Source organism: Pan troglodytes, chromosome 7, assembly GCF_028858775.2.
Source record: "Pan troglodytes isolate AG18354 chromosome 7, NHGRI_mPanTro3-v2.0_pri, whole genome shotgun sequence".
In the NCBI taxonomy this organism is placed as follows: Eukaryota; Metazoa; Chordata; class Mammalia; order Primates; family Hominidae; genus Pan; species Pan troglodytes.
Window position 1 is genome coordinate 16,355,732 of NC_072405.2, and position 25,495 is coordinate 16,381,226.

Genomic DNA, 25,495 nt, shown 5'->3' on the forward strand with positions numbered 1-25,495 from the left:
GATCACCACTGAACGTTCCCTGCCCTCCCGAGTGTTCTGAACCCGAGTCTCTTCTCATTTCACTCGCAGGTGGCGTCAGCAGAGGGGGAGCCCGGGCTGAGGCTGGGCTGGAGCCTGTGGCCTCGCCCCATGCCAGGCCCGCCGTCTGGTCATTTCCTGAGCATCCTGGTCTCCCAGCAGGAAGGCCGGTCCTTCCTCTCATGCCCCCTCCGCCTTCCCCCCTCTTCCCCTCTGGCACCCTGGTCTCCTCCCAGACACTCAGCTTGGCCAGCACACCCTCTAGTGGTAGCCCCTTTGTTTTCACAAGATCTATAATGGTTCTGGGGCCACATAAATAACACTAAGATTATTTTGTTAGGATAAATTACTAAGTATGGGATGGCCAGGCCTAGGGTAACCCTCAGGGTTTCTTTTAGGCGATGATCTCTTCTGCCAGTGGCAGTCTGCAGGTGTGCTCCATCAGTGGGTCCATGTTGCTTTGGGGATAAAATTCGAACTTCATGACATAGCAAACTAGGTTCATCACTGTTGGCTCATGGACCACAAACTCAGGCCAGATGCCTAGAAGGGGCAGATTAGTGACATAAGTACTGATTGGGCCAGACGATACGAGAGGGTGGGCCTACAGTGAGCTAGAGAGAATACCCAACCTAATCACAATCAACAACAGAAAGTTCTAGTGAAAGAGAAATGGTGGAGAGTGCTGATGTCCATCTTGTTCTTGGTTTATGTCTTTAGCCTCAGCTTTGTCTACTATACATCTCCTCCTGCACATCCCAGGCATACCTGAATGGGCCCTGCTCTCTCTTGCCTGTTTTTTGTTTCGTCTGCCTTTTCATGTGCTGTTTCCTCTGCCTAAATGTTTATTTCCTTTTTATCTCTGTGGATGATTCCTAGTCATGATTTAAGATTCAGCCAGAAGGGTCACCTCCTTTGGAAGCTTTTTCTAGGACAAGCTCTGCTATGTTAGGAGGAGGCCTGGCGTTTGGGTAGACAACTGGAGAGGGCCTTCCCTGCACTGTGTTTGGTGGGATGGGGCCATGGCGCTGAAGGCTCATCGTTTTTGAGAGCATCATTGCAATTCACTTTTCAAATTTCTTTCTTTAAGGCTATTCCAAGGGACCTATGAGAAATGCTGATGGTGTGGCCTCTTTTCCTGGGCAGTTACCCTGGTTAGCCCAAAGTAGACTCTGGACTCTTCTAGGGACAGTCCAAGATAGAAATATGCAGTTACATTTAGTAATTTCTTTCCTTTTCTAGACTGAGGGCCATTTTTTCATCTTTATGTCTCTGGAAACCAGTAGTATGCTTGGCGCACAATAAGTATTTAATACATTATTTTTGAATGGATGGATAGAAGACTGGAGAGATGGATGGAAGGAGGGAGATGCATGGACACATGGATGGCTGGATGGACGGATGGATAAATAGACAGATGGGTGGATGGATGGAGGGATGGGTGGAGAGATGGATGGATGGAATGGAATGCTGGCTGGCTGGATGGATGGCTGGATGGGTGGGTGGGTAGATGGATGGATGGAAGGCTGGAGGGAGGGGGAGGGATAGATGGATGGATGGATGGTGGGAGGGAGGCGTGGATAGATGGACGGATGGGTAGAAGGATGGATGGATGAAGAGATGCATAGATGGATGGGATGATGGATAAAAAATGGATGGATGGATAAATAATGGAAGGATGGATGGGTGGAGAGATGGATTGATGGATATCCAATATCTATTCCTATGCTTCTGTGGCTTCTGAAGAGGTGCCTGGGCAGTGACTTCCCCAGTGGTCTCTCCCAAACCTTTCCCCTCTGTGACCCTCTACCTAACACAGCATTTTCTCCTTTTTCTTCTTCCCACCACCCACTCTCCCATGTTCCTCTTTTTAGCTTTAACCCTGACCCCAGTATTTTTCTCTCCTTTCTTTTCTCTTTGATCCACCCTATTCCTAATATAAACCAGTCCATTCCGTACCTCCTCTTGCTTGTTTCACCCTGAGTAACTAGCCAGGAAGTTTTTGGTTTAGGGCTAATCCCCAGGACCTCAGGAAGGACATGTCCTGAAGAGCAGAATCCCCAGAACATTTCAGGGGAAGAGCTGAGAGGAAGGGACTTATGAGGCCTAGATGCTGGAGCTGGGTGTGCCCTGCATGCCCCTCCCCAGTGAGTTTCCATCACCCTTCACAATGGAGTCAAATCCATCTGCTGTCCTGGAGACTAGGCTGGTGGAGGTGGGAAAGAACACACATGCCCTCAAACCTTGTGGGTGGGGCTCTAGGTTCTGGCATTCTTTCAGGAGTTGCTAGACTGACCCACAGGATGGAGCACTTTTCTCTACTGCCCCATAATGTCAGGGGTAATAGGTGCTGCCCCACTGACAGTGCTAAAGCAGAATCAGGGCAGACCCTCAGGAAGCTGATGAGACCTTTGCTTCTATGGAGATCAAGGAGCTATAACAATGACACCTGAAGTCACTGCCATCTTTAGGGACTGGAAAAATCAACCTGGGTGATCTGTTCCCTGCCCCACCTCAGGCACCTGCCACTCTTGGGACCCCAGGGGATTAGAGGCATGTCAAGAGCAGACTTCTAGAGGACAAATCATGAGTAGTACGTATTGGAAGAAGTAATATGTGATTGGAGAATAGTAATGCTAAGCCATTTCTTTCTGGGTGGTACAAGGTTCTCCTGCCCAGTACAGGTGGGGAAACTGAGTCCCAGTGAAGTTAAGTGGCTTTCTAGAAGCTGTACTGCCCCCAGTGACTGCTGGACTGGGCAAGGCTGTTGCAGCTGCAGGCCTTTGGCTGTGGTTGAGCTGCAGTTGTTTGTGTTAGTTTCAGCAGATGAGGCTGCTGGCTTCCCTCTTATGGCTGGTCTTCCAAGGCCTCCAGCAGGCCCAGCAGCCCAGGAGCCTTCAGGCCTGAAGATGGCCCTACCCTCAGATACCCTCCTGCACTGCGGCTCTCTTGAGTCTTTAGGAGGAAAGGCCCTAGCCATGATCATGGTCTTCATCTCCCGACCCACACTGGTGGAAGAGACACCTGTACCCAGAGTCGCCCTTGTACTGCATTTGGTGGAAAGGTCCCTCTAGCAGCTGGTGTTGGGGCTCATCTTGACCTGCAAGGAGGCAGGCTTTGAGTGCCCTATTTGCAGAATGTCTAGAGGCTGTCATTCTACACCTGCCTCTCATTTGGAGACCTGAACTGGAGTTGTAAAGGTGGTGCCAGGAGAGGGCTTTGCCAAGGCATCTCATGAAAACCTGGCCAACAAGTGTTTAGGGTCCACCAACTACAGTTACTGAGGCAAACACCTCATCTCTGCATTCAGAGTTAGCAGATGACAAAGGACTCGAATGGGCTAAAGGTCATTCAGGGGCAAGAATGGCATTTCTGGACTCTTCTCCTTAGTCATGGAAGGACAAGGCTGTGCTGGGAAGAGGTCCCACTCTGCCACTCACTAGCTGGTGTTGCAGCTTGAAATCACCCAGTCTCTGCCCCTGACGGTTCCTGGTCCACCTTAGATAATACTCTTCACCCTCCCCCGCCAGCTCCCTTTCAGGTCTTCATCTTCCTGAATGTGGTTTCCTCTTTGAAACTTTCATCTTCTCCTGCAGTGCTGGATGTGAGAGGAGAATCCCTGGACCATCACTTTTGAAATGGGCAAGAGGTAGGGGCTTCCCTAAAGATCGGAAACAGGCATGAGAGAATGCTGTGTTCACCCACCTGACCCTTGGGTAAACATCTGAGGCTCAGGATCATAGATCCAGTTGATGGCAGAGTCAGGACTGTCCCATGAAGGGTGCCAGCCAACTCTGCTGCCATCTGGAAGGGCAAGAAGGCTGCCGGGGCAGAGGGCAATGTGCAGGCTTCCACAGGAGCTCCTGTGTGAGATGGGGGTCACAGGTGGTGGCAGGAGAGGACTCTGCCAAAGCATCTGAATGTCAGCATGCAAAGTGGGGTGCATGGGGTCCTGCAATGAGAAGAGGTTCCGGTTCACCTCGCACAGGGTCAGTTTCAAAGTGTGTGTGTTGTGTGTTTCTGCGTGTGAAGGAGAGACGGTTTTGTGGCCTATTCTAACTCAAGCAGCTTCTGGGCTCTAGTGAAGTAGTTTCAATTTGGTTCCTGCGGCTTAAAAGGTTGCTGGAACACTTCAGCAAAATTGTAGCTCCTTAATTTAGCTGCCTGTCAGTTATTTTTTTTTTCCAGGTGGTTTCAGGTTGACGGTGAGTTTGACATTTGTAAAAATGTTTTGGAAACCATATTAGACACCTTGAAATAAAAAGGAATTTAAAGTACCTTATTCCGGGAAGCGGGATTGGAATTATTCTTCTGCCTACCCCAAATCGGATCGCTTTCCTTTCCTTAATCTGCATGGACAAAGCCCAGTGCTGCGTTGGGAAACTGTAGGGTGCTTTGAGCACATGGCCTTTGTGAATTTCCTTCCTGCTTGCTGTCACCTTCATTTTGGGGACTTCTGCTTCACTTGAGCACAGCTAAAGACAGAGCATTTTTATTTTGTTTGTGAGAGCGTCAAAGGATGTTAGGGATGGGAAGAACATCCAGGACATTCCTCATACGCTCATCCCCGCTGCTTTCCCAGGGGCTCAGAGGGTGAGGGCTGCAGCCACATTCACGTTCTGATGCCTGCAGAGCTGAGAGTCACCCCGAAATCCATGACTCTGGAGCCCCCTTGCTCTGTGAAGCCACACAGTAAAATACTGTGACATTTAGCTGCCAGTTTCAGGCCAGCTATGTGCCCAGAGCTTGTGCCTTAAATTAGAAGAGCCTGATGGGTGACGTATAGGGCTTTGCCACCTGGACAACTATGCCATGATTCCTCCTGCGCCCTTAGAGATGGGGAGAAATAGCAACCACCTGCCTTGAAATAGGAGCATCTCCCTGTACCCCAGCCTGCTTGCTCTGACGCCGTCAAATCCATTCAGAGATACTGTCAGACACTCTGCCTGTGCTAGGAATGCAAAGAATGAAAAGCCAGAGCTCCTGCCTTTGGAGCAGATATCGACAGACCAGTGTCAGTAAAGCCCTGATGGTGGTCTGGGCCACACGAAGCCTCTTGAGGTGGCTCCGCAGGATGGCAGGATGTCTTTCTGTCTCCTGGTGGAGAACGAGGACGATGTCCAGGTCACAGGTTCTCAACTCTGGCTGCTCATTGGAATAACCAGTGGCGCTTTGAAAACTCTTTCACCCACATTCTGACACTGAACTGGTCTCAACAGGGACACAGGCACGAGTAGGTATTTCTGGAAGCTTCCAGGTGTTTTCAGGATGCAGCCAGGGCTGAGAACTGTTGCACTAGCGGAAGGACTCAGATTGGAGTCCTATTTGGAGAACTGTTAAAGAAAAAATAAAATGGCCAGGCATGGTGGTTCATGCCTGAAATCCTAGCAGTTTGAGAGGCTGAGGTGGGCAGATCCCTTGAGGACAGGAGTTTGAGACCAGCTTGGACAACAGAGCAAAACTCTTTGTCTGCAAAAAAAAATTAGCTGGGTGTTGTAGCGCATACCTGCAGCCCCAGTTGCTCAGGAAGCTGAGCCAGGAGGATCACTTGAGCCGAGGAGGTTGAGGCTACAGTAAGCCGTGATTGGGCCACTGCACTCCAGCCTGGGTGACAGAGCAAAACCCTGTCTCTGAAAAAAAAAGGAAAAATAAAATGATTCAGGGGAGCTACTGCATAGGGTGTTGCAGTGGGGAAGAGAATTCAGGCTCAACTTCGAATGCAAAGGACAAGTGGGAGTTCATAGGTAAGGAGCAGGAGATGGAGGTCAGTGAATGGAAATTATGGGGGAAACACCAGGAGTAAGGGGGATTGTGGCTAAAGTGACCTAACAGGATTCCTGCTGATGGCAGGCCAGGGTGATCAGACCACCTGGGGGATCGCAGCAGATGGGGAACTCAATTCGATATTGAAGTTGGGGGGGTTCAGGTTAAACCAGCTTAACAGGATTCTTACTAAAATTGGACAACGCAGGGACAAAGGTAGAAGCCTAGAAATTAGGGCCTGGTTGAGGAGAGAGTTCGAAGGAATCTCAGTAGAGTTTAGTCAAAGTGAGACTCTGTCAGAATGACGGGTGGTACATTGCGGGTGGAAGCCTGTGGCAGATGTGGGGCAGAGGGCAGGGCTGAAAGATGGGACAGGATGGGTTTGACCTTGACAATTGGGGCAGGAGGGGCAGAGGAGTGAGAAGATCAGGTCTGTGGTCTTAAAAGATTACTCTTTTGTAAGGAGATTAGGAGGGCCTGGCTCCCAGAGTTCAGTGAGGGACAGGTGGCATTTGAGGTTCTGGTTGGGCAGTCCAGGTGGAGATTTCCAAGAGGCAGTGAAGTCATGGTCTAAGGCCAGGGCGGAGGTGGAAGAGCTACCGGTGTCATAGCCACATTTACCTGGTTTCTGCAGCTGTGGGAGTGAACTGTGAATGTTGTCACTCACCTGGTGGGGGGTGGGGGGGTCTTCCTAAAAAAGCAGGTGAAGGACAGAATAGAGACAGTGTGGAGAGAGCGGAGGAAGAGGAAACTGCCTGGGTGACAAAGAATACGTAGTGACAGAGGAGGATAATATGCGATCACAGACACCAGGAAAGAAAAAGGTGGCTTTCTGGAGATAGCGCCCCTTCCTTCATCATAACCCATTCATTCAGACCCTGTCTGTGAGTATTTCAGGGCAGGAGGAATGGATGGCAGTCTCGTCAATACACCTTAAAATTTCAGAACATAAGGGCCATTCAAGTGCCTGTGTGCCATTGCCTGCTTATTAAAATGAATTACGAACAAATATATTTCTTTTAATTCTTATGCAGTTCTGTGAGATATGTATTCCAGTTTACAAACAGAAGCTGGACCTCGGAGAGGGGAAATGATTCTCCCAAAATTGTGTAGCCAAGTGGAAGAAACATTGGAATCTAGGTCTGATTCCAGACTCTTCCACTGTCCCATATTAGGTTCACACCAGATAATTTTCTCTGATCAGACGTTAGGAAGATGTTGAAAACACCTAAGGAATGGGGCAGGGGTGATGAACAGATATACCTGAAGCAGGAAGGAAGGGAAGGTTTTTATATGATGATGTTCACTGGAGCATCATTGACATCATAGACAAAGCTGTCTAACAACAAAGGAAAGGTATTTCAAGGCCATGAACCTTCAAATCTGTGTTTGTAAAGGCTATATATGGTCTTTTCCAGTGGTTCTCAAACTTCAGCATGAGTTGCAAGCGCCGTCAGAGCTTGCCAAGACACAATTGTTGGGCCTTACCTGGAGCTTCTGATTCAGCAGGACTGCGGTCCCAAAATAGGCATGTCTAACAAGCTCCCAGGTGATGCTGCTGATCCCAGGATCACACTTTGAAAACCACTGGTCTAATTTAGCCTGCACAGGTGATGGGTTCTACTTCTAAAAATGAGAGATGAATGCATTGGCTTTAGATTGCTGAACTAGGTTGGATTCCTCCTCCGGGAAAAATGGGATTCGAACCCTTTGAGGAGACTCTTCTTCAGAGTGGATTATTTAAAAAAAAAAAAAAATAGTCTCCAAGAGTCTTCAGAAAAATTAGCCCCAAAGGCATGGGATCGGCTGAACTGCAGCAGGTGGAGCAGTGCCTGTCAAATATTGATGTGTGTGCAAAACACCTGGGGTCATGTTAAAGTACAGATTCCAACTCAGCAGGTCCGGGGTGGGGCCTGAGCTTCTGCATTTCTGACAAGCTCCAGAGGCGGCTGCTGCTGCTGCCTGCTGCCTGCACGGCTCGACCACACTTCCAGTAGTGAGGCTAGAGGATCCGTGACTGCACTGCTACATGTGACAGATCATTGAGATTTAACCTCTCTCCACCTCCTGAGTAACATGATCGATGTCACAAAATCTCTATTTGAACAGTTCTATAATGTTCAAGGAAGCAGGTAAAACAGAGCAAATGTGTGAGTAGTTGTCATTTTAGGGGTGAAGGGAATTTTTTTCCCCCTTGAAGGTTTGAATCTGCTGAAATAAACTGAACAGAAATCAACAGGAGAAAAGGCATATACATGTATTAATGTGCAATTGTGCACGGGAGCCATACAAAATAGGAGACTCTAAGAAGGGTCAGGGAGTTGAGGCTTAAAGACCATTTTCATGGGGGAAAGAGATGTAGGCAGTTTTGAGGGGGTGGTAAATGATTCTTAGGAGAAATGAATGAGCCCAAAGAACAGACAGTGGCCTGAGTCAAAATTCCTCTTAGCGCTGGTGGATTGTGGGAAGGTGAGGGGTGCAAGTTCACTGCAGACGAAGATTGTCTCATCATGCAGATAAAGTCTGCCAAGTAATGTCTGGGAGCTGCTCTTGGAAGAATACAGAAAAAACCTGTCTGGGCATGGTGATGACTTTTAGTCTTTTCTCCTGTAGTTAATCTTTCCTCGTTATTCAGTGAGATTCCTAGGGAGGGGCTCTTAAGACAATTGCTTTTTTCGGGGGAAGAAGTTTGTTTCTTCTTCACTTCTGGGGAGAAACAAGGTGGTATAGAAAGTCTTTGGTTCTCAGGCAGCTTCTAGGGCCTTCCAATTTCCTGTAATTCAAAAATGCTTGGCATGCCAAAGCCGCCTATTTTAGGGTATTGTTCTCTGAGCCCCAACATCATAGTAGTACAGGGGAGGGGAAAAAAAGTTTGTTTTCCACCTTCTAGGTTCTCCAATGGAGCCCTTGTAACAAAAGACAATTAACAAAGTAAATTTACAAACAGAAGTTTATTAACATGTGCATCTCATATGTACATGGGAGAAACTCAGGGATAAGTAATTCAAAGAGGTGGCTGGAATTTGGGCTTCAATACCCTCTTCAGCTGAAATGAAGAAAGAAGGTTATGGTGGAGGCAATTTATGGGAAGGTGACCAGGAAAACTACAGAAAGCAAGTGTAAGGTTCGTGTTGCAGACTTGAGGCTGTGCCTTCTCCCTCGATAAGGGTCTTGTGATTTAAGGTCACCCCCGTCTTCCTGGTACAGAGAGGGAGATGCTCTTAGAAGCGCAGATTTTCTCTGTAGATGTAAAATTTCCCTTACGAAAGGGTAACTTCTCTGTTTTCAGAGCTTCTCCTGTGTCTGCAGTTTCTCAAAATAATCAGCTCAAAATAATCCTTATGCCAAAGAGGCATATTTCAGAGTGGCATATTCTGGTCTCCTACATTAGCTTCGAAAAATCCTGCAAGATGGGAGACATCCGATCTCTCACTTTTCTGATGCTAAACCTGAAGCTTCAGGAGGCCAAGGAACCTGCTCAGAATCCTGGCTTCTTCCCATTACCTCAGACTCCAAAGAACACACACAGTCCAACCCCTTCTTTGTAAGTGGAGCTAATATCATATTTAATAAGAGCAGGGTTTCTCATTGGCTTTTGACGTTTGGAGCCAGATAATTCCGTGTTGGGGGAGGGGAAGCTGTTCTACGCATGATGGGATGTTGAGCGGCATCCCTGGTTTTACCTACTAGATGCCATTAGCTTGCTGCCTCCCCTGCGACCCACCCCTGCCACTGCTACCCTGGTTGTGGCAACTAAAGATGTCCCCTGGTCATTACCGAATGTCTCCTGGAAAGAGCTTGTCTCCAGTTGAGAATCACTGAACTAGGGCACTGGAAGTATGGAGAATCGCCTGTTGACATATTTATGCCTAGTGTTCCATTATTGGAACGCTAAGCTTGTGGGAGTTATTTATATCCTACTGCTCAAGGTCATCACCAAGGTCTGATTTTTCACAAAAAAATTCGTAACCTCCGGCATGAATGGGTTAAAACACTCACCCACTCCTGGGCCCCAGCACAGGCAATCCAATCAGTGTTTCTCTGCGGAAAAGGACCCTGGCATTTGTATTTTTAAAAGTTTCCTGGGTGACTTGAAATAAGCTGTAGCCAGGCTTGAGAACCACCGGAGTCATCTTCCGAATGGAGGAGTGATAGACTTCTAGAGGAAGGATTTTAGATGATTTTTGAGGCATGGTGAGAAGCTTTGATAAAACACTGCCGTTATAGTGTGAGGGAGGCTTCAACCAAAGTACTCGCTTCCCTTTGCAATATTTTTTAAACGTAGCTGTTATGCTCTAAATGCCCTGTGAAATTAATTTGTCATTGTTATGTTCTGCCATCCAATTACAAGTTTCTTGTTACTACTTCAGTAATCAAATTATTCTTTTAACAAAAAATGAGGCAGGGGAGTTGTTACGAGAACCACTGACAGGTCTCCTTCCCGAGCCATCTTTTCTCTTCTGCCCACCCACCGGGGAGCAGGCCCTGCTTCCTGCCCTTGCCCTAGAGGGCGGAGGGAACCCTGCCATCCTCTCTCCAGTCCTGCCTTCATGGGCCTTCCTCCACACCCTGGTGCTGTACTGTTTTTCAGAAGCTTGCTTTTTTTTTTTTTTTTAAGTCTTTTTTTTTCCCCCAGAAACTTTCTCTTTTTTTTTTTTTTTTTTTTCTTTTTTAGAAGTCTCAGAAGACTTCAGTGGTCCCATTGTATACAACCACACACTGTTGCCTGAAATGCAAGCTCATTCACAGAATCGCCCATGGTGCACGGAGCTGCGCTCAGGCCCAAACGGTCAGATTCTGCTTTTGACCCACCTGAGCCCACTCCCTGCATGGCTCACAGAGCCCTGCCTTCTGCAGGCACCAGGTCAGACTCTGCTTCTGCCTCACCCGAGCCCACTCCCCATGTGTCTCACAGAGCCCTGCCTTCTGCAGGTGCAGCACTGTTGCCACCTGTGCCACATTCCCCGTGAGATCTGACATCCCCTCTCTGTATTCCTGGTGATCCAGGCTGTGCCAGTCTCTGTACCTTGGGGAGTGCTCGGCACCTATATGTTCAGGCCCAGCACAGGGTCTGCTCTGAGGGGATGGGGCCTCCGTGGGGCAGGCAGCCCTGAGAGGAGGGGGTCCCTGTGTGGCCACATGGGCGTGTCCTTGTGTTTCCTGTGCAAAATGGGCAGCCTGGCAGTTATCTGGTAATGAGTGCATCCAGGACAGATGACCAAACTGGAGTCGCGTGGTCGCCAGTTGAGAACCACTGACCTAGGCTCTATGTCTGCCCAGGCTCCCCTGCGAGGGCCACTGGCACTTGCCTCTTAGTCTTCCTCCCCACTCCCACCCGTGTCCCCGCCCACCACGGGAAGCCAGGGGCATCCTGTGCACATTTATGACAGGACAGGAAGCAAAATGAAGACTTCCAGTGAAATCGTCGTACATCTGCCCATTGTCACATGATTTGGGGCATTTTTTCGAGGTTTATCAAGGCAGAGTAAAAATCACAGCAGTAAAAGGAGACTTTGCACTGGCCTGCTGGATCACAGGTGCCACATTGTTTCTGTGTGTATTACCTCATTTAACCCTGATGAGGGGATGGGCACTGACTCCATTCCAAAGGCGAAGACATTAAGGATGTTAAACTACATGTTAAAACAGCACAAGGAAACCCTGTCTCTACTAAAAATAAAAAAAATTATCTGGGCGCGGTGGCAGGCGCCTGTAGTCCCACCTACTCGGGAGGCTGAGGCAGGAGAATGACGTGAACCCGGGAGGTGGAGTTTGCAGTGAGCCGAGATCGCGCCACTGCACTCCAGCCTGGGCGATAAGTGAGACTCTGTCTCAAAAGAAAAAAAAAAAAAACTGCACAAGGTGCTGTGCTCTGAGTTTTTAGGGAGAAACCTACCTATTCTCAAACGTACTTCATGTTCTGGCACTTCAAAAAGTAAAAAGAGAGAGAAATATTTCCCAGACTTACTTGTCAATATTCTCACTCTATTGGAAGAACACTTTTATAGAAATGTTAACCTCATTGGCATTGGCTTTTGTATCTTCCCCTTAAATCTTTAAGTCATTGGTCACACACCCCAACTGAACCTGGTTTGAAAAGAGGTTTATTTCTCATTGCTACACCTGCCGAAGACCCGGACTCAAGGTCTGCTCTGGCCCCTGACATATTCAATGCTCTTGGCAACTTAAGTCAGAGTTTCTTCATCTGAAAATGGGCACAAGTCTTCAGATTGGCCCTGGATAGGGGAGGCACTGTGATGTGTATGAAATGTCTAGCACACTGTCTGGGACTTAGCAAGCTGTGGTGAGTATCTGTGGCATTCTCTGATTGAACCAAAATCATAATTTCAATTAAAACTATGAAAATATTGTTCATCACTTATGGATAACTGTGGGCATTTTACTACTGATGAACCCAAGAGGACTTGCCAGAGGTCACATAAAGCCAACAGTCAGGTGACAAGATGAGGATACTGGGTGAGTTCCCTGGGCCACACACTGGCCATCGGACCCGAGGCTGAGCGTGGGCTAGGAGTCGGTTCTTCTACAGGAGCACGCCTAACAGCTCTGCCACCTGCTTTCCCAGTCTGCCCTGCCGTAGGGTCCAAGAAGAGCAATTCATGTCCTTTGTTTGTGGCTTCATTTGTCCCACGTGAAGGGCAGAGACAGAATTATGAGTGAGCAGACGGTGGTGTATTTTAAATACCGCATTTCACTTCCTAGGGACATTTCTTCATGGTGCTGATCATGCAGTGAACATTTCCTGACCTATGGAAGTGTCAGAAACATTTCTGGATGGAACATGTCTCTAAATTTCCAAAAGGTGGTATTTTAGGCCTAGACTTCAGACTCTTATATTTGAAAGAAGTCACTGTCTGACCACCCAGTGCTCAGAAAACGAGGTGGGAAGGTTTGGTGGACCTCAGCCTCCCCCACTGGCTTCTTAGTGGAAGGCTCACCTCTGACAAGAGAAGGGGCCCTTGAGAATGGAGCTTTCTGTGTGACAATGAACATGGACTTGAAACCTGCTAGACTAGGTCAGGGGCATATGAAGGCATCTGGGCTGGCCAGACTCCAGTGGATGGACAGCTGTCTCCTGTCTTAAATTTTAAGAACTTAAATGCCAGGGCTTCCTTAAACATTGAACAGTGCTTACATGCTCTGAGTCAGCTTGGATCGTGATGGCTAGAAGGAGTCATAGAGGCTGACTCCCTCCATGTTCAGTCCAGGAGAGGGAAGGTGACTTCCCTGAGCCGACGTGGCTGGTCAGTGTCAAGGCTGGGCACTGAGTCCAGTGCAGCCCTCTCCCTGCGGGTTCCTCCCTCCAACCTGCTCCTGCCCAGAGCTGCTCCTTCCGCTCTTTCTCCCCTTCCTCTGTCTCTGGGGATCTGGCCGATGATGCTCTTTGTGTTGTCAGGAAATGTGCCCAGCAGCCAAGCGTACCCTGTCATTAAACCGAATCTGGTGGTAAGGATGTCTTTATGAAGACACCTCATCCTGTCATCTGCCTGTGACCATCACTTGGCCTCTCGGCCCTTTTTTTTTTTTTTAAATCTATGATATTGGGAAGGTCAAATTAGCTGATCGCTAAGGTGCATTCCGATACTAAAAAAAATGTTCAGCGGGGCGTGGTGGCTCACGCCTGTAATCCCAGCACTTTGGGAGGCTGAGACGGGCGTATCACCAGGTCAGGAGATCAAGACCATTCTGGCTAACATGGTGAAACCCCATCTCTACTAAAAATACAAAAAAAAAAAAAAAAAAAAAAAAAAAAAATTAGCCGGCAGTAATGGCGGGCGCCTATAGTCCCAGCTACTCGGCAGGCTGAGGCAGGAGAATGACATGAACCCGGGAGGCGGAGCTTGCAGTGAGCCGAGATAGCGCCGCTGAACTCCAGCCTGGATGACTGAGCGAGACTCCGTCTCAAAAAAAAAAAAAAAAAGTTCTGTTGTTCCTGATCCCTGAGTTATGCTGCGAGAAAAGAACCACTTTGTCCACTGCTGCTCCTTGAGCTTGGGGAGATTGTGGGGAGAACAGAAAGCAGCCGCCCGCCCCCCGTGTTTCTATTCAGTGTAAGAAGAAGAGACGAGCCCATTCTGCTTTCAGAGTGGGTGCGGTGCCAGGGGGTTTGTTTCCCTGACATTGGCTGGGCATGTTTTACTGCATTATTCTTCCATCGAATTTTCCATAACAGAGTCTTCAGACTCAAATCCAAAGTTATTACGGCAAATCCTGCTGGGAGGCTGAGAGGGATTTTTTTACTTTTAGGGAAAACGGGCCTATATTCTAGGCAATAAGGATGCCATCTTGAAGGAAATTGGCACAAACATTCTATGGCTGACACAGCGTCAGCATGTGACGGTGTTTGCTGGGCGCCGTGTAGGCATGGTGTTGTGACTGGTGCCCAGGTATTGCAGCTGGACGGCTGCCTGGCAGCCATATCAACATGGGATACCTAGTTGTATGGCTAGCCTGGGAGTCTTCTGTGCATGTGATTATAGCGCGGGAAATGTGGGCAATCAGGACTGCCTAGCATCCATATGTCTTGTATAGTTTATGACCTGCACATGGGCAGCTTGTGTCCCAAGTAATGGAGTCAGCATGTGGTTGTTATACAGGTACAGTTACATGGCTAATAGGTGAGCATGCATTGAATTGAGTTGAGACAGTTTTGTGACTATCCCCTGTGCACCGTGTGTGTGCACACCTACATGGTCACTATTCAGGCTTTGTGCATGTACATGCATAGGGTTGGCATGAAGATACTATGTGTATAACTGTATGGTCTGCAGGCACGGGATATTTGGTGATCACACAGCCATCCCCCAGGCCTTGTGTGTTGTAAGCTTTCTGCAATCTGTGGCCAATTAGAGGGCAGATGGAAGAGACCCTAAGACAACATGACCAGTGTTAACTTTGGGTCTCTAGAGAGCGACAGGAACTATGAGCTAGACGGCATCTGCATCTTGTATATTTGTCATGACATTTAAATATTTTACAAGTCTCTTCGTCGTCCTCATTGTGACAAGTTTTTCTCATTGATCTTTCCAAAACCAAAAGGGGCCATTCAATGTTTTTATTGTAGCGAAACCAAAGTTAATACTATGCATCTGTACTTTTGGCAGCCAGAACCCTGTAGTCCCCAGCGACGATAGTTGGTATTTTCAAATACACTGTAGCAGTGTACCAGATCCTACCACACAGGGTGTCAAGCCATAAACAGAGTTCCCTAGCCACCCCACCCCAGCTTTTCTTTATATAGTCCAATAAAGGGAATTAATGTTGTATCAAAGATGAAAATCTGCTTATCACAATAGGATTTACAAAATAATTGCACACGTTTTCTCATTTGACTAGCTCATTTTCAGTTCTGACAGCCCTTTTCTCTATATCATCTCACTTGATTCCCTGAGCAGCTCTGTCAGATTGACAGAATTCTCACATCCATTTCAAAGATGGGAAAACCAAGGCTCAGAACAGCTGTGGAACTTACCTGCAGTCACAGCTGCTGAGAGAAGGCACCAAACCCAAAGCCAGGCTTCCGCTGTGCTCAGGAAACAGGTCCTGCTTCCCTTCTGCACTCTGCCCCAGCAGATTGTATCAGCTGCTTTCTAAACACTTTGGTTAGCAAGACACTAGGAGGCACAAATGGGAAGGAGTTGGCTTGTCCCACCTCCACCCAATATCATGATGGCTACTTGTCTGCCTTGGATTCAGATTTCTTTCAAGATTGTCCATGCTTATTGATTGTAAATCAGTGACCTACAGTTATATTTCCGTTTAGTTCAATCCATATATGAACTGAGTCTCTACGATGTTGATGATATTGCCTTTGACACTTGGATATGTGAGCAGTGGGACCTATACAAATGATTTCAACTCAGTCCCTGTCCTCTGGTTGGCTTCTGACCAAGTGGCAGAAGCCAACACACACAGTCACCTGTGTGTAAGCGTAGCAGGCAAGATGAGCTCAGGATGGTTTAGGAACACGCAGGAGGAAGCGTTGGAGCCTAGCTTTTGGTGGCCGGGGGGAAGACTTTCCAGAGCATGATCCTATTTAAGAGTGTGCTTTGAAAGATGCGTAGGGTTTTTAACAAGCAGTGGAAGCATGTGTGTGTGCATACGTGCACACACACATTGCAAAGGGCTGCAGTGGGTAAGGGAGAGGCAATGCCTTATAGGGAGAAGGGATAACCTAAATACGTATGATTCTGTGAACCACCATGTTCACTAAGGGGATCATAGGATGTGTGTAGAAAGAGGGTAGGGAGTGGAGGTACTGAGGCTGGAAAGTTTGGTTGAGGCCAACATATGGAAGAAACATTTAGCTGTATTTTTGAGCAGGAGAATGACATGGCCACAGATGTATTTTAGAAAAATCAGTCTAGCAGAGGCCAGATGGATGGAGCTGAGGAAGCAGGCACTGGTGTTCGAGGAGTTTGAAGGCTCTTGCAGAAGTCCAGGCAGCATCATGAATGAGTCATCTCAGCTTGGCATGGGAAGAGTTTTTGTCATCACTCCTCTGTTTATAATGAAATGCTGAGAATGTCTGCACATCCATTGACCCTGGGTTCATCCTAGCTACAGAAAGTACCTTTCAGCACCAGACACTGGGAAACCCTCCCTGAAGTCCAATGAAACCTGCGTACGTCCTCAAAGCTACAGATGTCCCATCTTCTGTGGGTTTCAGAGGCACATATCTTTCATAAAAATATAAAATGGTGCTCTTAGGCACACATCCCCCTTCTGTACAAAAGCTGAAATCAGAAATGGCAATTCACAAAGATTCCAGTTTCTACCAATCTTTGCACGGCCCTACAAGTGCAGTCAAGCTCAAGTGGGCAGTCTCTTGTCTAACACTTGGTATGGCTCCATTTCTGTTGGAATTGCCCATCTCTAAGGCAGCTCCCTCCCTTCTCCCCTTCCCACAAGGGCCCTTAGAGGCACCTTTTCATCTCTCGGGCCTGATCCCCCTCCTTCTTTGCCTGTGTGGAGTTGTTTATTCTTGCTTACTGGGGCCACTTTCCGTGCTGCTGCTGTTATTGATGATCTTTGTCCTTGGTACAAGGCCAGGTCTCCAGGAAGAAGCGTTTCCTGCACTCAGCCAGTGCTGCCGTTCTCAGGTGCACTGTCTCTTCCTCTCCAACATCCTCTCCCCTCCTTACTTCTTTTTTATTTACACACTGAGTGGCAAGAGCTATGAAGGAATATGTAACATTTTAATAACGTCTCATTTTCCTCCATTTGGGGGGCTTCGGTATGATAAAAGTCTATATCATCAAAGGAAAATGCCACTGGGAAGAAAACCAGAGAAATGTTATGGCAAAAATGAGATAGAAAATGGATTTTTGAAGATTCTGCACTGAGAACTTGGATTGCGATCCTGTGAAAGTGTGTCCTGGCTATTAAACCCCTTAGGAATGATTGAAGTTTTAGATTGCCTTAAAATGTAAGGACTTCTAGTGTGGGTTGAAGACAGTTTCTCAATCAGAACTTTCTGGAAGGATGACATACGTGTGGCTGTTGAATAATCTTGTCTCTTTACCCAAGGGAACTGCCCTTAGAAATGTTTCCACTTCCTTCTCTTCTGTTTCTGTTTTTCCTCCCAGTAAGACCATACCTTGATTTGGAACCTCAAGATTGTTAAGTGAATGAAATTGCCCAAGCCCAGTAAAGCCGATGGTCTGGGGTATGGCCCTTACGCGAGATCTGTTGAGTAAAGCCTTCCCTGAGCCTCCCAGCCAGAATTATTCAGTTTGACATCTGTGCTCCAAGGCATGACCTCTTGGGTGCCGATGCCATCAGTCGGCTTCCAAACGGTGAACATTCAGAGTGTCGCTGAGTACCAGACTCTATGCTTTTGTACTCCAGGAACCTGGATAAGGATTGTTCTCCATCTCTAGACAGCTTAGAGCAGAGACTGTGTCCTGCTCATCCTTGTAGTGAAATTTGTGCCTTTGTTTTAGCAACTATATAGGACTCTATGATCTGCAGGTGTGGGCTTCACCTTTGTCTCCTGGCTTGACCTTCTGCTAGAATGTATATTTCCCTGGTCCTGTTTTATTTGCGTGAGCCATCTCTAATGTTTGTGGAACAAAGTAGAGGTATGAACAAACCAGTGCGCAAATATTTAAGCTTCTCCCTTTGAATCATACCCCTCAAAGGCCTTAGTATTGACCCTGGTACTTTGTAGGAGCTCAGGAAATGTTGCTTGAGTTGAGCTCATTTGAAATGAAAGCAGCCAGAGAATGAACCTGTTATCCTGCAGGGAGTTCATTGAGCCGAAATGGGGGCCCTGGCAGAGGAAGAGGTCTGCAGAGCCCAGAATGAGTAGAGCTCTGGGGTATGAGCCTTGCAGAGCCTGTGCTCTTTTTTGGGAGTGTTCACTGGTCCAGGCTTCAGGGTGCTTCTCAGAGGTCTTTGGAGGGCAGGGGCCACATCTTTCATTGGTCTTCATCCATGATGGTTGCTAAGGGAGGGCCTGGCACCTAACAGGTGATGTCTGCTTTGGAATTGGAAGACTCTGCAAGTGAAAATCATTTCGTCTTCTACCTTATTCATGCTCTCATGCTCTCAAATTCCATTTAAAAATATTTTGCGTGGAACATGAAGATGTTCTTGGAATATTCAATATCTGGATTGGAGCTTTCTTTGAAGAACATTCTGTTTTCTCATAGTCTCATAGTCTTTAGAACTTTTTATTCCTGTCATTCTAAATTACCAAAAAAAAGGAGAAGTAAGGAAGTAAGCCCATTATAACAGCTTGTTGCAGGGAAAAGTGGGTGGAGGCCCCTCTTCCCTCTCTTGTTAATGTAAAAAGCCTTGAACTTGGGCTATAACATCACCAATATAAAAGGTGGCATTGATTCAGCACAAGTAAAGAAGATTGGCTTTAATTAGAGCATATTGACAAATTTGTAAATTTTTGTAAAAATCTACTTTGGAGTCTATTAAAATTTGGGACCCCACTATCCAGTTGACTAATTACAATGGTAACATTCATCAACTCCCAAGGACTCTCTAGTAGCCTTTCCAACTCTAAGAAGTTAAGTTCTTTTCGCTCAGTCCAGGGATTCCTCTTAGAAAATCCCTGTTTGAACAGTTCTGGGGTAAGCCATTCCATTATGAGAGACCTCTGATTTGGGGGAGCTTCTCTTCATAGTGAAAGGGCTGGATTCTGCCTTTATGTAATTCCACCCACTGGTCCTAGCTCAGCTTTAGAGCAGGTCAGGGTGGCTCCTCTGGTCCCTTGCCAAGAGAGACCTTCTCTGAGGCCAGCAGCAAAGTTGTTCTGCAGCCTTCGTTGTGGAAGTTTGAGCACAGTTTTCTCCTGCAGGGGTCCCTCAGAAGGCTTGACTACTGGGATTGCCTTTGCCCTGAGATGGACTTGTCAGTGCCAGCAGAAAAGCAGAGTGCCCAGAACTGGACAGTGGCAGGTGCCCCACGCTCTGTGCTGGGGAGATGCTGCCTGCTGCCAGCAATTCTAGCACCAGCTGCTTAGCCAAAAATAAGTTCTCAGCTGCTAAGGCCTGATCTTTCCGCTCTCCTTCTTCTGGAAGCTGAAAGTCCAGCGGTCTGCCAGCTGGAACTGGGAGGTTGGGGATTTGTTTCTATTCAGATGAAAGGAAAAACAGTACGAGGTTTTTCATTTCTTTTTTAACCTTATTATGTCAAAAGAGTTGTCTTGTTCTTAAGAGCAAAAAATATCACCATTGCTTCTGAATTTTGCTTTGAAAATAGCATTAGGAGTGGTGGGGCTGCATTGAGCCTCTCCCAGCTTCCTGGCAGAAGCCCCTATCGAGAGAGGCAGATGCAGCTTCCACTTGAGTGGAGGGACGGCTCTGGGAAAAAGCCCGAGGACTGGGTTCGGCTCAGCAAATCTGCCAGCCTTTGGATTGATAAACTGCCTATTTGCACAGAGGACAGGAGCAGCTGCCTCAACCATGGAATTTTCCAAAGGCTGCAAAACTTTAAAGATGGAACTTGAAGTTATTCATTCCTTTATTTAGCAAATATTTATCAGCACCTGCTGTGTGCCAGGTACGTGTTCGGTGCAAAGGTGAACAGAGGACAATCTGTATCCTCAGATCTGGCAATGTCTAGGGGGAGAAATGGACAAGAGAGCAAATGAGCATGGTCTACTGTAGTAACTGTCCATAGGTGATATGGTTTGGATGTTTGTCTCCTCCAAAACTCATGTTAAAATGTGACCTCCAGTGTTGGCGGTGGGCCTGGTGCCAGGTATAGGATCAGGGGACAGATCCCTCCTGAATGGCTTAGAGCCATCTCCTTGGTGATGAGTGAGTTGCCAGTCAGTTAGTTCACATGAGGGTGTGGTGCCTCTCCGGTCTCTTTTGCTCCTGCTCTGGCCATGCACCTGCTACCACTTTGCCTTCAGCCATAAGTAAAAACTCCCTGAGGCCTCACCAGAAGCCGAGCAGATGCCAGCACCATGCTTATATAGCCAGCAGAACCACAAGCCAATTCAACCTCTTTTCTGTACAAATTACCCAGCCTCTGATATTTATTTATAGCAACACAAAAATGGCCTAACACAATAGGCTTCCCTGTAGCCCTATATAGGAGGGTGCAATGGATGGTGGTAGCACTACATAGGAGGGTGCAATGGACGGCAGTGGAGGTGGTTATGGTGGCGGCTGTAGCATTGGTTATTGCTGTTATTGTTGTCACTAACAAACCGCAAGGATTTGCAGCACAGGTGAAGGACACCAGCTCTGCTTTAGATGGATGGTCTTGGGGGCAGCATGGAACTTGTCAGAAAGGGAGAGCTGTTGGAGCCGCTTTGGAAGAATAAGATGAGGCATGGGAGTGAGGCCTTTCCTGACAAGGGGCAGGTAATGTGGGAAGGCATGAATGTTAAAATGAATATGGATTGTTTAGGGACTAGCAGCCATTTCAGTGTCTCTAAAGGTGTGTGTGTTTGAAGGTGGGAGGTAGGTGATAAACCATTGTCGTAGAAATGGAGAATCTTTGAAAAGCTCTAAGCTGCAGAGACAAAGTCAGACTTCCATGTTACGTGATCACTCTGGAGGAATTGTGGAGGCCAGGCTGGAATAGGATCGGGCTGGGGCAGGGAGAGGGGCTAAGAGTGGGAAATGATGAGGGCCTGGGTTACAGTGGAGAGGGTGGAGGGGAGGAGACAAGAAAAAAATGAATCAGAGAGAAGGTCAAGGAGGACTCCATGGCCTATGACCTATTCAGGCTCTGTGTGTGTGTGTGTGTAGTGTGTAGTGTGTAGGGAAAGATACACGGTGGATGAATGAGAGCTGGGGCTGGGGATATCAAGCCTATTGACTCCCCATGTGCCTGCTGGGAGGAGAAGCAGGAGTGAGAACAGGTATGACAAAGGACAAAGACAGATATTGGTCCATACTGACTTGGGATGGTGCACCTGCTTTCTGGGGCTGCTGCCTCGAGGCTGTAACAAGCTGACCGAGAGACGTAGGGCATGGAGGCTGTTAGCCTCTCAGGGGAGTCTGGTTGCTGAGGTGGTGGCAGGAGGAGAAGCATAATGGGTAGTGTTAGACAGGAAGGCTGAACCCTCACATCTGTGGTCAATTGATTTTTGAGAAGAGTGCCAAGCCATTCAGTGGGGATAGGACAGACTTTTCAACAGATGGTGCTGGGACAAGTGGATCTCCAGGTTTGTGAGTGAATGTAACTAAAAGAATGAAGCTGGATCCTTACCTCACACCATACACAACAATTAACTCAAAATGGATCAAAGACCTAAATATAAGAGCTAAAACGATAAATCCGTCTCAGGAAAACATAGAGGAAAATCTTCACTGGATTTGCAATGGATTTAATGCAGATCTCTGATGGAGTTGGTACTGGTGTCTTGGATATGACACCAAAAGCACAGACAACACAAGAAAAAAAGAAATTGGATTTCATCAAATTTAAAAACTTTTACACATCAGTGGACACTATCAAGAATATAAAAAAAAAAAACAACCCACAGAGTCACAGAAAATGTTAGCAAATCATATATCTGATAAGGGATTAATGTCCAGAAAATATTTTTAAAACCCATACAACTCAACAACCACAAAGAAAGTAACCCCCTTGAAAAATGGGCAAGGGACTTTGAATAGACATTTCTCCAAAGAAGAAATGCAAATGCTTAATAAGCACATGAAAGGATCCTCAGAATCATGAGTCACTGAGGCAATGCAAATCAAAACTACAGTGAGAAACCACTTCAGACCCATTAGGACGGCTATTATCAAAAGAAAACAAAACAGAGAATAATAAGTGTTGGTGAGGATGTGGAGAAATTAGAACCCTTGTGCATTGCTACTGGGAATGGTAAATGGTACAGCCACTGTGGAAACAGTTAGACAGTTCCTCAAGAAGTTAAACGTAGAATTGCTGTATCCTACAGCAATCTCACGCCTATGTATATATCCACCAGAACTGAAAGCAGGGATTCAAACCTGTACACCTGTGTTCTTAGCAGTATTATTTACAATAGCCAAAAAGTGGAAGCAACGTAAGTGCCCATCACCAGATGAATGGGTAAAAAAAATGTGACTTATAGATACGCAATGGACTACAGCCTGAAAAGGGAAGAAAATTCTGACATGTGCTACAGATGGGCAAACCTTGAGGACATCAAGCTAAATGAAATAAGCCAGTTACAAAAAGACAAATACTGTATGATTCCTCTTATATGAGGACCTAGAATAGTCAAGTTCATAGATAGAAAATGGAATAGAGGTTCCCAGTGGCTGAGGAAAGGGGGAGTTATTATCTAATGGGTAAAGAATTTCTGTCGGATGATGACAGTTTTTGAAAATGGATAGTGGTGATGGTTGCACAACACTGTAAATGTACTTAATGCATTTAATTGTATACTTACAATGCCTAAAATAGTAAATATTATGTTACATATATTTTACCATAATAGAAAAAAATGTAAAGGAAGGCAGGCAGACCCTGAGCATTGGGTTCCCTTAGCTCTCCTAGTGCATTTCGATTGTGAACATTGCTGAGGGTTCCTGTCCACTCCCTGTGCGATGCCTGTCACCCAGGGATTCATCCCCTCCCACCTCTAAACATTTGGCTATGAAGGTATTGCTCCCAAACTGGACAGAAGCTCTCTAGGGGGCTGAGCCTACCCCTGGAGGGACCCTGGCCTCCTATTCCAGCTCCTGCCTGGGCAGGGGACAGAGAACCATGACAGGCCTCTGGTGTTGAATGCCAAATGTGGTTCTTCCTTGACAGCCAGCAGCTGCTTTCTGGCCTGGAAGTCTTTCCTCCACTTGCAGCTCCCACTCACCCACAGTTTTCCCTGGAGAGGGGAGCCCTGAGGCTGCATTTTGTGCATGATCATTCCAATGACGCAAGCATCCAGTGCCCCCATAGCCCAAGATGCCCACTGGAGGCAGCTGGGAGCCCAGGCACTCTATAGCACACATTTCCAACAATGGCTACTAGCTCGGGGAGAGGGATAGGGAGAGGTGAAGGAGTATCCACAATGGAAAGAAACTGTCCCGACACAGAGACAGTCACAGTAGCGTTGGGAAATGCCCTTTGGGTGGAAGGTTTAGTTGCAGATGGCCAAGCTCTTCTCAAAAGTATAGTGCAGTGATACTTTTGCATAGTATTTGCAGTTATTTGCTTTGCAATGTGGAATCAGTAGGAAATTTTCCAGACTTGAGATTTAAACACAAAATTGTATTTTCCCTGTACTGAAGGGTCCCAACATGGGTAATGACCCTGATTCTCCTGCTATTTGGAGGCATTTACTTCTGAGAAACATACACCATGCCTACCATTGAACCCATGGCCAAAGGAGTATCTGAAAACTGGAACAGAAGACAGCTTCTAAGCAACCAGAAGTTATGTAGCCAAGTTCATGCACAAAAGCCAGGATGCTTGACACCTGTCTTGGCTCTGGTTTTAGGCACTCACACGTACGAAGCTTGAGATTCTTGTTTACCAGTCCCCACAAATTATAAGCCACAGATTAAAATGTCCCAGGGCTGGCTTGGAGAAGGCCCTCCAAATGCACCAGAGAAGCTTCCGCAAACTTGGCACCTGAGACTAACGAAACAGCTTTCAGCAGAGTGGGTGGCAGATGGGAAGGCTTCAGAAGCAAGGTGCCTCCCTGAGTGATGTCCCCGGAGAAAAATGACATCAACCCAGCCAACGAGAAAAAGCCCTGTCGTGCTGTGTGGGAAGGCAGGTGCCGGGCCTTACCTAGCTCCACATGCTCATGCCATACTTGCTGGAAGCTGGGATGATGGGATCCCTTCTCCAGGGCCACAGGAAGGGAGGGGTTCATGGGTCCTGGATGGCTAGGCCCTGGCTGGGACTAGAGAGCCTGGGCGAGAGGATTGCCACTGGGGCTCTGGAGGTGCTCGCTGGGGAAGGTGGTCCGTGGCACTGAAGAGGAAGGCAGGCCATCAGGTGTCCCGTGGGGAAAAGCATTCCCCAACAGTCTCCAGCTTGTGCCTCGTGTTTGTCTGTGGCCCACAGAGGCCTGGCTCATGGGTGCTTTGCACAACTGTGGGCTCTAATGAGGCCTTACAAAGTTGAAACTGGTGTGAGACACACATGGGAAGATGTAGCAGCGATGCCGGTGGCTTCCAGGCTCAGGCTGAGGCAGACGGGCGGGGCGTGAGTCCTGGCTCTGCATGCCCAGGCCGTGTGTCCCTGCTGAGTTGCCTCACCTCTTCAGGACCTAGGCTTCCCATCTGGTGCACAGGGATGAGACCGCAGCACTCACAGAGGATTGTATGAGGATTAAAGAAATACAGTAATAAAATAGCCGCGACCCATGAGCATTTAAGAGATGACAGTGACGTAATTAAAATGTGTTGGGCGGGGGACTGTTGCTCACTGTAGGAAAGATTTCTCATTATATGTCATTATATATCATATTAACATAAAAGGCTTTTATTTTATGTTGATGAAGTAGACTTCGGAAAATGCTTCAAAGGATCTAGGGGGTGCCCTCCGCATGTCACAATGCATCACCTCGGCCCCTGGTCCACGTGGAGAGGTCACCTCATTTCCCCACAATGCCGGGAAAGTGAGACGGTGCTGCTCTTCCTCCACAAATAGCAAGGCAGGGACCTTCCCCAGGGGCATCTGGGCTCCCACCTCCAGAGAAGTGTCCCCCTGGAATCTTTCTTTTCCTGACAACACTAGATGCCTTTCTCCCCAGCCCCGTGACAAACGACAGTCAAGCTTGCTGCCAGGGAGGCAGGGAAGTGACGATCCCGTCACCACCCCCCAACCCTCCGTGGGGAGGGGCAGGCGGGTGTGGGATCCATCACGCCCGCCCACGTGGATGGCTTCAAAGTGAACAGTTGGCATTCCTGCAGGGTGGCCCTCGCTCCTGCAATAGGCCATCCCGGGCGGCCGCTCCCTCCCTCACCTACGATCTGCCGTCAGCAGCTGCTTCTGACAGGTGCGCGGGCTCTCCATGGCAGATGGTGACCAAAATGGGCTTGCTGGCAGGCTGTGCTGCCGCGCCGCCCTCCCTCGCACACACTGATGTGTACACAAACACAGCCCAGCCCTCCGTGCCTTCTCTTGGCACCTGCCTGGGGTTTCAGGGGCAGCCAGAGGGCTTATTCCAGAGTCGCAGGCCCATTTCCCCCAGGCCACCCACCTCACTGGGACCCTTCCATTTTTGGCCGCCAGACCGTGGATGTGGCGTGTCCTACTTCCCTCCCCA

At 47.7% G+C, this 25,495-nt stretch overlaps 1 protein-coding gene across 12 annotated transcripts in view; it reads left to right on the plus strand.

The window, feature by feature from the left end:
* The window catches only part of MSRA (methionine sulfoxide reductase A), a 461,700-nt gene that overhangs the window by 326,711 nt on the left and 109,494 nt on the right, over positions 1–25,495 (plus strand). The window lies entirely within an intron of this gene.